Here is a 14,100-nt window from a genome sequence, read left to right as displayed (position 1 = left end):
ATTATTATTATTTATATCAATATAATTTTTATCAAACCAAACTAGTAATTTTTTTACACTTTCATCATCGCAGTTATTAAGTAATGTTTGAAAGTAATTCGGTATTTCGCTTGGCGGTACGAAAGCTAAGCTTTTAATCATTCGGACTTGCAGTGCGAATTCCACCGAAGTCCCATATTTTTGAGCCAATCTATACATAAAAAGAACATACTATTACTTAGTATACATACACAACCATAAAATAGGCTTTAATTACCTCTCCTTCTGAACCTTTCGCCATATTATTTGTCCAAAATGGAACAAACAGCCGCGTAAATCAGTATTTGGGAAACATTGCTTAATTGCCGATATGATACCCATTTCGAAATCGCAAATTATACGCTGAGGGTACAAATTCATGGTTACCTGCAATCGTCAGCAACTCGTTAAAAACAGCGACATATGACTTCAACGTTTTTTTGCTCATCAAGCAAAAAACGAGAGGCACGATTTCGCCATGTACTCTGCCATGTATGGAAAAAAGTTGCCTCATAACGCGAGGAACAACATGGAAAGTTCCATCAACAGCCCAGCAGTCACTGCTACTCAGCATTTCCAATGAAGATTTTGTCCCCAATATTATAAAAAGTTCATCATCGACCCACTTTTCTGCTAAGACAAAAAGCTCGCCTTTAAGGACATATAAATTAAGTGGCATATCAATATCATCTACAGTTTTTGGTTCTTTCATGTTCCATTTCTTTGTCCTAGTCCGCATTATTTTACTTTTTTGGGCCATTTTAGAAGGTAAAGCATCACGGCTATCGCTCGGAGTTAGCACAATGGTTTCTCGAATTATCTGGCTAGCCGGCAAGCATGTTTTTTTAGATAACTCTTTAACCTTTATATTAGCATCGCGAACAAAACCTTCCACTGCCTCAGGGCTATGGGTATGTACACCGGACCTTTTAATCACACAATGGATACCGTCTTTTAATTCAGTCACCAATCGAGATTTACGGTGACACGCTATTCTCTTGGAACACGACCAATTATATGTCCTTTGTTTTGTTATTCTTTCTAAGTAATAGAAATACCCATCAACACCCAACATTTCCTTATTTTTATTTGTTTTCAAAATTCTTATTTCGGACATTTTTATCAATATAATATTAAACCACGCTCTTTCACAAAAAGTCAGCACTTAACAGAAGGTAAACAAACAATATAAGAACCGTTGTAGACAGGTGTGGTGAAATTGTAATTCCTCATTTGTGATAGAAGTTCTCATCTCCAGGTAATATTTGATTGCAAACATACCTATGTACATACCAATGTATAAATGTTGTCAACTATAATTAACGTAGGTATGTACATAGGTATGCACGAATATGTTAAAAACAATGGGGCGCATATACTCAAATTGTGTAAAAAGTTTTACTAACAAATAACCATACCTAAATTTGACAATGAATATCCCACAATGTTCTGTATTACAAAATTCTGTATTAAAATAATAATGTTAACAATGTTAAAGAGGTAATGTAATTATTTTGGAAAAGTGCGCACTTTTTCAAAATAATTACATTACCTCTTTAACATTGTTAACATTATTATTTTAATACAGAATTTTGTAATACAGAATTTTGTAATACAGAATTTTAGAAAGCAGAATTTTAAAAAAGCAGAATTTAAAAAAAGCAGAATTTTAAAAAGCTGAATTTTGTTTTTAGAATTTTGTACATACAGAATTTCGACACCAACCCATAAAATGTACCAGCTCATTTAACTATACAATGTTTACTTTGTACATGTGCATTCGTGCTTTATTCTCTACGAACTTTAAAATAGTATAAATGAAGTAAAAAATTATTAAATACGAAAACAAATTACTTGCATGTAAGTTGGTATTTCATATGGAAAAAAGGAAAATATTCTGTGGAAGAGTTAAAAGCCAAACATACGCACAACTTAACTCGAAGTGGGGTCGTAATATAATATCGTAATAGCGGACTATTTATAGTCAGATATGTATATATGTACACCGAGAAGTAATGTAAGTGTCACTATTTTTACTGTAGCTTGCTTGGCTTTGTCGATTCCGAAAGTTTTAAAACCAAATCTAGCTTTTCATAATCAGGCAGGTCCGAGGAGAGGGGGGAGGATCGGGGACTTTTTACCCCGGGCCCGGTATTCCCAGAGGGACCCGGACTCGAGATTATACGTATTTATATGAATTAGACATAATTGGAAAGAGCCTGCATTTCCAATTTTCCCCTGGGGCCCGGATATGCTCTCTACGGCCCTGTAATCAGGTCTCTGGGAGAAATTTTTTTCCTTTGGTTTTTTCTGGAACAAAAAAGAATATTTTTTATAACTTCTGAAAATTTTTTTTTCAATCAAATATTAAAGGTACTGTTTAATCTTCTAAAAAATTACAATGGTTTGTAAATTATGAGTCCCATTTCTTTTTAAATCAATAAAATAGCACCAGTAACTATAGATGCTTTCCATTTCAATTCAACCGGGCTATTCGGGTCATGTTCTTCGATTTCGATGAAACTTAAATATGTTGCTCTCTGGTCAAAATAATGAGACACGTATTTTTTTGTTCGCCCGAAAAAAAGTTTTTTCAAGCTTTATCGGCAATTTTGTTGTTCGGCTCAAACTCGATTTTTTTTAATTGTATAAGAAAAAATTTTTTTTAAACGCCCATAACTTAGTCAAATATGAACCGATTTTAATAATTTTGGGTTCAAAATGTTCGTAATTACTTACACGAGCAACTTTATGTAGAAACAATTGCAAAATAGTAGTTGAAAATTTTTTAGTTTGCAAAAAACAAAAAGTGCAAAAAAGTTTTTTTACTCAAAAATTCATTACTCAATAACAACTCATTTTAGCTGCTGGGCATTCAGCTTAATTGAAGTTTGAGTTGTCCTCTTGATTTGGAAAAAGTTATAAAAAAAAAAAAAATACACTTTTTGAAATATTGAATTTCGAAAAAATTTCAATTTTTTTTCTTTTGTGCTAAATAAAAAATTTTCAACTACTTTTTTGCAATTGTTTCTACATGAAATCGCTCGTGTAAGTAATGACAATTATTTTGAACCCAAAATTATTAAAATCGGTTCATATTTGACTAAGTTATGGGCGTTTAAAAAAATTTTTTTCTTATACAATTAAAAAAAATCGAGTTTGAGCCGAACAACAAAATTGCCGATAACTCTTGAAAAAATGTTTTTTCGGGCGAACAAAAAAATACGGATCTCATTATTTTGACCAGAGAGCAACATATTTAAGTTTCATCGAAATCGAAGAACATGACCCGAATAGCCCGGTTGAATTGAAATGGAAAGCATCTATAGAGATATTGAAATTTGAACTAAAGCTACGCAAAACTTTAGTTTAACCAAAAACAGACAATTTAAAAAAATATATAAAAAATAAAAAATAATTTTAACTAAGTATAGGAAAGTTTTGGACATCCTAGAGCTACTAATTTATAATAGATTACTATATGTTATGAAAAAGAAGCCAACAGGTCTCTTTCGGACCAATTTTCGAAATCCCTAAGATTTTTAAACTCGGACCGACAGGTTTATTTAAGGCTAAATGAAGTTAAATCAAATTAAATTAATTAAAGTAATGCGGCCGCCGTAGCCGAATGGGTTGATGCGTGACTACCATTCTTAATTCACAGAGAGAACGTAGGTTCGAATCTCGGTGAAACACCAAATTAACAAAAACATTTTTTTAATAGCGGTCGCCCCTCGGCAGGCAAAGGCAAACCTTCGAGTGTATTTCTGCCACGAAAAAGCTCCTCATAAAAAAGATTGCCGTTCGGAGTCGGCTTGAAGCTGTAGGCCCCTCCATTTGTGGAATACATCAAGACGCACGCCACAAATAAGAGCTCCTCCAGCCAAACACACAAAAAAGGTGTACGCGACAATTATATAATATACATACGGCGAATATCGCAGGGGATGGAACGATGAGCTGTATGAGCTTTACGGCGACATAGACATAGCACAGTGAATAAAGATCCAGCGGCTACGTTGGCTGGGTCATGTCGTCCGAATGGATACAAACGCCCCGGCTCTGAAAGTATTTGATGCGGTACCAGCTGCTGGTAGCAGAGGAAGAGGAAGGACTCCTCTGCTTTGGAAAGATCTGGTGGAGAAGGACTTGGCTTCACTTGGTGTGTCCATCTGGCGCCGATTAGCACGAGCGTAAGCGGATTAGTACAGCTTACTTTGTTAATTAAATGAGAAAACGGCATTAAGTACTTTAAAATTTTTACACTAATAAAACAAAAATAAATATAAAGAAATAAACCAGAGCTTTCGATTTTGTTCTCACATGAGCAACGAATGCCGGCAATCGATGCTCTGTACCTGAAAATTTTCCAGGCTGAGCTCAAGTTGTTTCGAGTAGTTTGAGCGAAGCTTGTTTTGATTATTTTGATTCTTTTTTTAAGTTTTACAAATTATTCAAACAGATGCTAACGTCGTTGGAAACCTAAAAAAATGCTGTTAAATAAAATGGACAGTTTGTGTGGTGTTACTTTGACGCCTTAACATCTCCTTCTTCTTAATTGGCGCGATAACCGCTTACGCGATTTTGGCAGAGTTTAACAAATCGCGCCTGTCGTTTCTTTCTCGTGCTAACCGGTGCCAATTGGACACACCAGGTGAAGCCAAGTCCTTCTCTACCTGATCTTTCCAACGCAGACGAGGCCTTCCTCTTCCTCTACTATCACCAGCTGGTACCGCAGGATCGCCCTTCTTATGGATTGGGCAGAGCACACTTAAATTCCAATCGGCAGGCATGCTTTCATCCGACCATATTTTGCATAGAAGCTGATGCATGCACCTTACCAGCTCCTCGCCACTATGTTTGAATAGCTCAGCCGGCAGTACGTCGGCGCCTGCAGCTTTGTTGTTCTTTAGCCGCGTTATCGCTATTCTCACCTCGTCATGGTCAGGTAGCCGAACGTCAATTCCGTCATCGTCGATTTGGGTATCGGGATCTTCACATTCTCTGTGACATGCGCAGCTATCTCTGTTTAACAGATTTTAGAAGTGTTCGCTCCATAATTTAAGATTTCTCTGGATGTCAGTCACCAGTTCGGCGTCTTTGTTTTTAAAGGAAAACGCCCCGGTCTTAAAACCTTCTGTAAGCCGCCGAACTTTCTGATAGAATTTTCGGGCGTTGTTTCTGTTGGCCAGCATCTGAAGCTCCTTGCACTCACGTATTTCGGCCCCTCGTCTCTTCTGCCGGATAATACGTCTCTCTTCCTTTTCTAGCTCTCTGTAGCGATCCCACATGGCTCGCGTTGCGCCCGATCGCAGCGTGGCTATATAGGCAGCATCCTTTCTTTCTGCGGCAGCATGACATTCCTCGTCGTACCAACTGTTTTTTCGGGCTCGCCGGAATTCGATTTCTTCTTCGGCGGCGGTACGTAGGGAACGAGAAATGTTGCTCCATTGCTTGTGCATGCCGGGTTGTTGGGCAGTGCACTGTGGGACCAAAAATTCCCTCCTTGCCCACCCTGGCGTTGAAGTCGCCAAGCACGATTTTTATGTCGTGGCGGGGGCAGCGCTCATAGGAACGTTCCAGGCGCTCATAGAAGGAATCTTCGGTCGCATCGTACTTCTCTTCCATAGGGATGTTAAAAAATCGCGCTTTGATGCGGATTATTGCGAGACGCTCGTCCACCGGAGTCTTGCCCTGTCCATTGCATCTCTTGGATGGCAGTGATGTCAGCCTTTACTCTCACCAGGACATCAATCAGCCGGGCAGAGGCACCTTCCCCATTAAGGGACCGGACATTCCAGGTGCATGCCCTCAAATAGTATTCCTTATTTCGTTTGCAGGGGTCGTCATCAGTGTTGAAAAGTTGTTGTATGTAGTTGTTTAGATAGTTGAATTTTGGTAGAATAAAGTGCAAGTTCAAATTTGCTCACAAATCGCGTTGATTTTTGGCAATTTTTTGTTTTTTGTGTTGGGTGTGTTCTTCGACGTAAAAAAAATGTCAGACATGTACTAAATACTACTGTGGGCAAAAAGTAAGGTGAATTTATTGGTCAAACTTCGCGGGATTAAAATTTCGCTCTAGTTATTTTTTTCATGAGTTGGCAGCACTGTTAATAACATCTGGGCCAACTTTCATGTGAATGTCATTATCAGTAATATATTTACGCTTGTGTTTACCAAACGACCAATAGTGCATTTTTCGATTTTTACAATGTCTGATTTGATTGAGCAGAGAAGTGCCATCAAATTTTGTTTGCGGAATGAAATTTCGGCTGCGGAAACGTTTAGCATGTTGCAGAAGGCATTTGGTGGTTCGACCATGTCGCAGAAAAATGTTTATAAGTGGTACAAAGACTTCAAAGAGGGTCGAGAACGTGTTGATGACTTGGAGCGCTCCGGAGGACCATCGAAGTCAACAGATGACCAACACGTCAATAAAGTGAAGGAGTTAGTGCTCAAAATTCGGCGGTTGACTGTTAAAGACCTTACTGATATGATCGGAATATCAGAAGGATCTGCGAAAACCATTTTGAAAGACCATTTGGGCCTACGAAAAGTCAAATCTCGTTTGGAACCGAAAACTCTCAATTTCTTGGAAAAAAGTCGTCGCGTTGATGTGTGTGAAACAATGCTTTCAGACTATCAGGACAAGCTCAAATGCATCATTACGGGAGATGAGACTTGGATTTATGCTTTCGACCCTGAAACAACCGACCAATCAAGCGAATATCGTGCTAAAGGCGAGGCCAGACCGAAAAGAGCACGTCAAAGTCGTTCATGATGCCAGTTTTTTTCGATTTTCGTGGTAAAATTTGTATATCATTTGAAGTGATGTGAAGTGATGTGAGGTGAGTGGGCAGCAGGCCTATTAAGTGTCCCGTAAGCCTGATGAGTATTTTGTAGCAATTAGTTTAAATGTTTAGCTCAATAACTCTATGGCTTGAGCAGTTGCTGAGCTGCTAAGTGCGATATATACATACATACATAGTATTCCGATTTCAGCCAAGGGTTTCCTTCCTGTTCGTGGTGTTCGTGTTCATGCTGCATTCTTTCCTTCAACTGGTGTGTCCTTTTGCAGCCCGCGAATTTAGTTCCAATAGAGCGCTTGCGATTGTTGTAAATCAATTACAATTACAAAGATACTCAAGCATTTAACAGTTATACCGAGAATATCACTAAAGCATATGTACCTCGTTACAATACTAACTCCGGTAGCCATGGCATCCATCAGAAATTCACAGAATGTGCATTAGATGCATATGCGCGGCGTTAGGTACGGGAAGAGAGGTTCGTTGAGAACAGCTTAGCATTATTTTATCCATCAGCAGAGAAATCGCTACATAGTTAGCGTGTTCTGCATACGTACATAGCTGCTTACACATACACATACAATCATACACATTCCTACAATATAAGCGCATATGAGCATGTGAAAACGCATGTGGATGTGTTTGTGAGTGAATGTGTTATATGTGCACGCTCGAGTGAGTTTGTGTTCGTTGCAATGAGTTTGTGTACGTTGCATGCATGCCAACGCGTACGCGCGTCACTGGTTGAAGCTTTTATTGAAATTTATTTCATGTTTTTCGAAAAAATGAGAAAAAATTCCTATTTTCAATTCTTTCTGTTTGCATGCTTGAGAGTGTTTCGAAATTGTGCCTTGACTGTTGGTTTGTAGCTGCTGGATGTCGCCACCCAACAGCCGCCTCTTGCCCCGCATCGCTGCTTGATTGCTGACAATCAGGCGTCCATGACAGAGTGACAGCCCAAATCCTGCTTGCAAGCATTTGGAAAATCAAAAGTTTGTTGCACAGTCAGCGTAACAACGGTTGTAACTTTCACCACCCAACCACCCGCCACTTTTGGTCGCACAAATGTGCCGCCGCTCAGGCGGAAGTGCGCCAGTGTTGCCACATCACGCCATTCTCTGCAGCATTCCCATCGTCGTGCTATTTCTCGTCTTCGTCCTCGCTTTAACTGCTCCAGGGCTGTGCGGTGCCGGTTGGTTTTGCCTTATAAGGCGTCAGTAGTCGTTGGTAGAAGTTTTTGCGCAAAAATAGAAGTACACCTACGCTCACATACAAACTTTGAATTTGTATGTACATAATGGTTGCCTGGCAATATTTTGCTCAGCCGCTCAAACTCATCGCAGAAATTGATGCTTGTGATTGTTATTGTTGTTGAAAGCGAGCGATCAGCGTACGCTTCGCTCGCTGCGGAAACTGTTGAAAGTTGTTGCAAATACAATACACACACACAATATACTCAAACTTGCTATGCGCAAATGTATAGAACGCTTAGCGATAATAACAGCTGGCAAAATTTTATTTTCCTGCAAACGCCACAACTCAACAGCAGTAGCCGTAATAAAAGAAACCAAAAAAAAATTACGTAATTTTTGTATTTTTAAACTTTGCTCAAAGTTTTCAGTTGTATGAACAACAATTGGCTATATGCATACATACATACTTATGTATGTTTATGTAGTGCACAAGTGCAAGAATGTGTGTACAAATTTGTATATTTGTGTGTGCGTGGAAAAAATTGACTTGTTTAGTACCATATAGGTATACCATACATGTATATATGTATATGTGTATGCGTAGGTTGATATGTTTAAAAAAAATTGATTAAAAATTCATTCAGCATTCACCCACTTTAAGCATGAAGAAAATATTTCGAAACTAGGCAACAAACATCATCAGTCCATACTCATAGTAATGCAGTTAGCCACATAGGTATAAATATGTATGCACAATAGATAGACCCAACCAACATTTATACTTGAGATCAACTTGAGTTTGAGTCAAGAAATTTTTTTTTTTTTTTTTGGGGTGGGGGAGGTAGACGTCCATGAAGTGGACCAGTTCTATTCACCCACGTCTGGGTCCACCATATTTGTAGCCAGCTTCCCGCTATAGGTTCGTCTTCCTATGTCTCTATCTGTGGCGCGTTTGTGTCTATTCACCACAATTGGTTTCTTTGTCCCCTCCTTTCGACATATGGAGGTTTAATGTCATCGATAGTCTCAATTTATCCCCTTTTTGCAGCAATCAGTATCAGATTGTTCGCCTGCAACAGGAGTCCAAGTAGCAACTCACGTGTTTGACGCTCGTCTCTCAAACGGTCACATTGGAAGATAACATGCTCTACATCTTCGATCGTGTTGCAGTAGCGTGGCCAGTAGGAGTTGTCGGCCACCTTAAAACGGTGGAGACACGACCGAAAGCATCCGTGTCCGCTGATAAACTGCGTGAGAACGCCACCATGTTTCTTGACACCCATGCTGCAATTTCAGGTATAAGCCCATAAGTTCAACGTCCGTTGACTGATAGATCCCATCTATGTTGCTATTCTTCTATGGAACGAAGACGTTCTGTATCTTTTATCTTTTTTGATGAGTTTGCTACCTGCCTGTCGTGGATATGACTCATTTCTCGTACCTATATATTATATCTATAGGGAGTTTTCCGGCGATAACGCAAATCACGTCGTCAGAGACGGTCCTGAATGCGTAAGCGACTCTTAGTGCATTCCGTCGTAACAGCAGTGCTACGTGTCGTACGTTGAATGGTTTATCTCCCATCCAAATAGGGGTAGAATAGAGAATAGCAGAATTTACCACCTTTGACAGGAGGGGTCCTCTTGCACCTTGTGCACCCCCCCCCAAATTTAGCAGAACTCTTATGAGCACGCAGTTCACTGCAGCCGCTTTGGAGCACACAGTAGTTAGATGCTGTTTAAAGCTGTTTAAAGTCGTGCATCAATCAAGACAAACAGGTACTTAATTGCCTCTTGCGACAGTATGTATTTCGTGACCGGCAATACGCAATTTCATCTGCTTCCTCCTTTTGCGTGCAGTAACTTGATTCCCGCATCCATAGCCAATGTTGCACTCTTGCCGCTGCATCATTACATTTCTCCTCCAGATTATCTAACCTTTTATCACACACTTCTAGCGCGATGTCCCCGGCATAGCCTAACCAATGTTGCTTTGTCTGGCAATTGTATCCTTAGCAGTCTATCATACATAGCATTCCACAGCGCAGGTCCCAGGACTGATCCTTGTGGAACGTCACCGGAAATATTGTATGCTTTCAATCCGCCGTCTGCATCGCACTGAAGGAGTCTGTCGCTAAAGTAACTACTAATAATGCGCATCAGGTACTCAGGAACAAGCAGTTTTTCATGCGACTGCAGTATGTTGGGTCCCCTCGCCGCATCGAACGCATTTTCACGTCTCGTGTGATAACTGCGCAAAACTCCAATAAGGTAAGTCCTCCGCTGATGGCTTCGCATGAAATGTTTGTCACCATTCTCATCGTCGTCGAAAGCCATATTATAGCTTCTACTAAGAATCAGTACTCGAAACAAAAAGCGCATTTTTTTAAACATTTTTTTTAACTAACCCCTCCAATTAAAAACCCCAATGGATTGTGAGCCAAAGGCGACACAGCGACTGCGGAATCTGATCATTTGGAAAAATCCTTTAAGCCTTATAAAGGAAATCATGCACCACTGTTCACTAGCATACATCAAGTTGAAAATCAGTTCTCGTTAGCTTCGCTGTCAGAGATTAAGCATGAATGTCTCCATAAATTAAAAAACAACATTTGACTTCGATCTTAACACCGCAGAAATCTTAAAAAACTTCCACAAAAACTTTAGTTAAGCTAACACGGCATATAAACGCATGCCTTAAGTTAGAATATGTGCAGGCGTACTAGAAAGTTTCAGAAGTAATAATGCCAGCGAAGCGTGGCAAAAGTCCTCAAGAAGTGTCATCATACCGTCTATTCTCCTTGCTAGCTATAATGTCTAAGTTACTCGAAAAGATAATTGTGCGGCGATCGCAGTCTTTTATTAAAGACAAACGGCTTACTCCTACTCACCAGTTCGGATTCCGATCAAAGCACTTAACAAAGTTCACAGAATCACAAGCGCAATGGAAGACGCAATCGAAGAGCAGAAAGTATGCTCTTTCATATTCTCGATGTTGCCAGACCGTTGATAAGGTATGGCATGAAGGATTGCTCCATAAGCTGAAGGCCTTGCTTCCAAAGAAATTTTTCGGCATATTAACTTCGTGTCTTTAGGAGCAAGAGCGATGGGACTGATTCAAGCCATAAGCCAATAAATGGCGGATTTCCGCCAGGAAGTATGCTAGTATCTATACTCTATGTGCTTTCCAGATCTGACCATCCGGTATCTAAAAATGGCATAACGGTCACCTTTGCTAATAATGCCTGCATTTTAGCAATCGCTGATAATGAAATTCAGTCCACTCGTAAACTCAAAGAGGACGTTAGCAAAATCACTGAATGTACTGGAGTAGCGTATAAAACTTAATTACACTATAACAATCCGTGTAGATTTTACCAACAAAAATATTCAGTATGCAACACTGCAAAGTACTTAGAAATGCCTCTTGATGCAAAGCTCTGCTGGAAAGAGCACATCAAATTAAAACATGATGAATTAAGCTTTACAATGCAAAAATTCAATTGGGTTATAGATAGAAGTTCCCCTCTTCCCATTCAAAATAAACTTTTAATTTCTTTGTTTGGGAAATAAGTTCGTAGCGGTTTTACCGAAGACTTTTATTTAAACGTACAACAATAATAACATTAATAAGTTAATGAATTGTACATACGCCGTTGCTGTTTACAATATCTCCACCAATTTAATGATGCCGTTCCATTAAAATCGACTGTGGTGTCAAAGTTTTTAAGCACTTCTTTGTTATCAAAGGTAACCCCCTAGATGGTAATCGATGGGTGCAAGATCCAGAAAATACAGCGAATGCTGAAGGACTACCGATTGGAGCTTCTGGACTGCGGCTTTAACGACTTGTGCAACATGGCGCCTAGCGTTTTGTAAAGGAAAATGGTTTGACCATGTCGATCAGGTCTTTTCAGTCGAATAGCCTCATTCACGCGGTGTAGCTAGGCAATGTAGAGCTCCTAGTTAACCGTGACATTCTTTTCAAGCATTTCCTAGTGCATCATGCCATCCCCGTCCCGCCAAATACAGGATCTTCTTTGGACGAAGATCCGGCTTTACTGTTGGCTTTGGCGTATCTCCTGACAATTCTCATCTCTCGTGACAATTCGGTATAAAAACCGCTGTTTATGACCGCGTGCTGCTCGATGGGGGGCGAGATGCCGAGACGCTGAGAAGCAATTTGAAGGGGACTTTCTTCACTTTTTTCTTCGTAAATCGCATTGAGTGAAGATGAATCAGAATCGTTTTACGATCGCAGTTCATTTTTTCTGCCAATTCATGACTAGTTTGATGAACGTTCTCCTTCAAAAATGATTTGAGACGTTTTTCACTGAATTCAGAAGGCCTTCCGCTGCGGGACGTGTCATCGACGGCAAAGTCACCATTTTTGATTGCAAACCATTTCCGTGCTGTAGACATGTCTATGAAACCTTCTCCATACACGTCGCAAAGGGCCCGGGCTGCTTCGGCATTTCATTAACCTTTCAAGAGATATTTAAATACTTACATCGAAGCAACAAAAAATCAATGCCTAGCGTTAGCATACATACTCGTATATTATATCCATTTGCCGTCGTAGATACACGGTATAAGATTTTCCGGGTTGTCGGACAAGTATTTGATATTTGCCTCTTTGCGCTGCTTACTCTTTAGGCGGAGAGTACTTTGAATATTTCTGCCCCTTTCTTCCTTGCAATTCGTCCACAGCGAAACTCCTAGAGAAATCCCTGTTACATGTAATGGCTTTATTCCTTTGTATACATTTTATATTAAAGCAATGTTAGTTCGAGATAATTTTTAATCTCAACCTTATCTCACCTTCCAATCCATTATAAGATACTCATTGGAGAATGGCCTTCAATCTGAAAATAAAATTATTTTCGCGGTTTAGATATCCAGTGCAGAATGATGTTCGATATTAACTTGAAGGTTATAAATTTCTCAGAGATTGAATGTCTATTGATAAGTATATAACAACTTAAAAACTATGCATAAATTTCTTAAATGTAACAAAAATAATTATTTTGTGCTTGCTGGACATCAACAATTTTGCCTGCAACAACTCAGCATGTCTAAAGTGGCGTTCAAGGCACGGAAAGCAGCAACGGCAACAAAACGCTTTACTCCAAAAATCACTCGTAGTTTAAAATATGAAAAAATAACCACAATAGCAAAGTTGAAAAATCGAAACCAGCAAAGAACCACTTAACACCAATTTCGTGGCCTACAGAAATATTCTAGACTGAAAGTTACATACGATTTGCTACAAGTTTTGCATTCCTGTGCATGCATACATTTTTGTTTTTGGTTTTTTTGGTTGGTTATGAAGCTATTTCCTTCAAGCGCTCAGTTACACATATTTCTAGGTATAATCACACAATACCTTGAGCTTCTTTTATGAATTTCTTTAGGAAATTTACAAAATTCGCAATTGTGTAAAGAATTTTATTTGCTATGGACGCTTGACGTTCGAAACGATTTCTGTTTATAGCAGGCAAAATGGAGCAATGAAATTTACAAAGGGGTAATTCAAATGGAGAGACATCTTCATACTTGGAATTAGACAGGTAATTTAATTTTGCATCATAAATTTAGTGTCGAGCCTCTCTTTCAACTCGTCTACGTACTTAGAGAAATACAGATTATTACATTTTCCTAGCTTCGACATTTTCCTAGACAATGACCAAAATACTTGGATCACTTGACAAGGAATCGGTTCTTAGCTATTCTGTTGTCGCGCGGTTAAGTTTTAGGTATTTTGGCTCTCACGTCTTTGCTAAACCTGCCAATATAGCAGGTCTTGATATTAGCCACCTGGTGAACTTCATCAGCATCACGAAGTGATTAACAGCAATTCAGTGATATTTAGACAAATTCACCCACAACCCCTCCTCCACCTTCTTATATCCATTCTCTCCTATTATTTCACCTTCTTTTTTTCTGCAGTGGTTTTACAAATGACGAATTTCATTTTTTCGGCCACGTGCATCCATTTTGAACAACCATTTAACATATACTAACTTAGTTCAATTATTATTGATCAAATTCAGTGTTTACATTGTGAGAATGAAACCTATT

The sequence above is a fragment of the Anastrepha obliqua genome, chromosome 4, assembly GCF_027943255.1.
Source record: "Anastrepha obliqua isolate idAnaObli1 chromosome 4, idAnaObli1_1.0, whole genome shotgun sequence".
NCBI lineage: Eukaryota > Metazoa > Arthropoda > Insecta > Diptera > Tephritidae > Anastrepha > Anastrepha obliqua.
The sequence above is the reverse complement of the archived record's forward strand: the minus strand, read 5'-3'. Positions refer to the sequence as shown.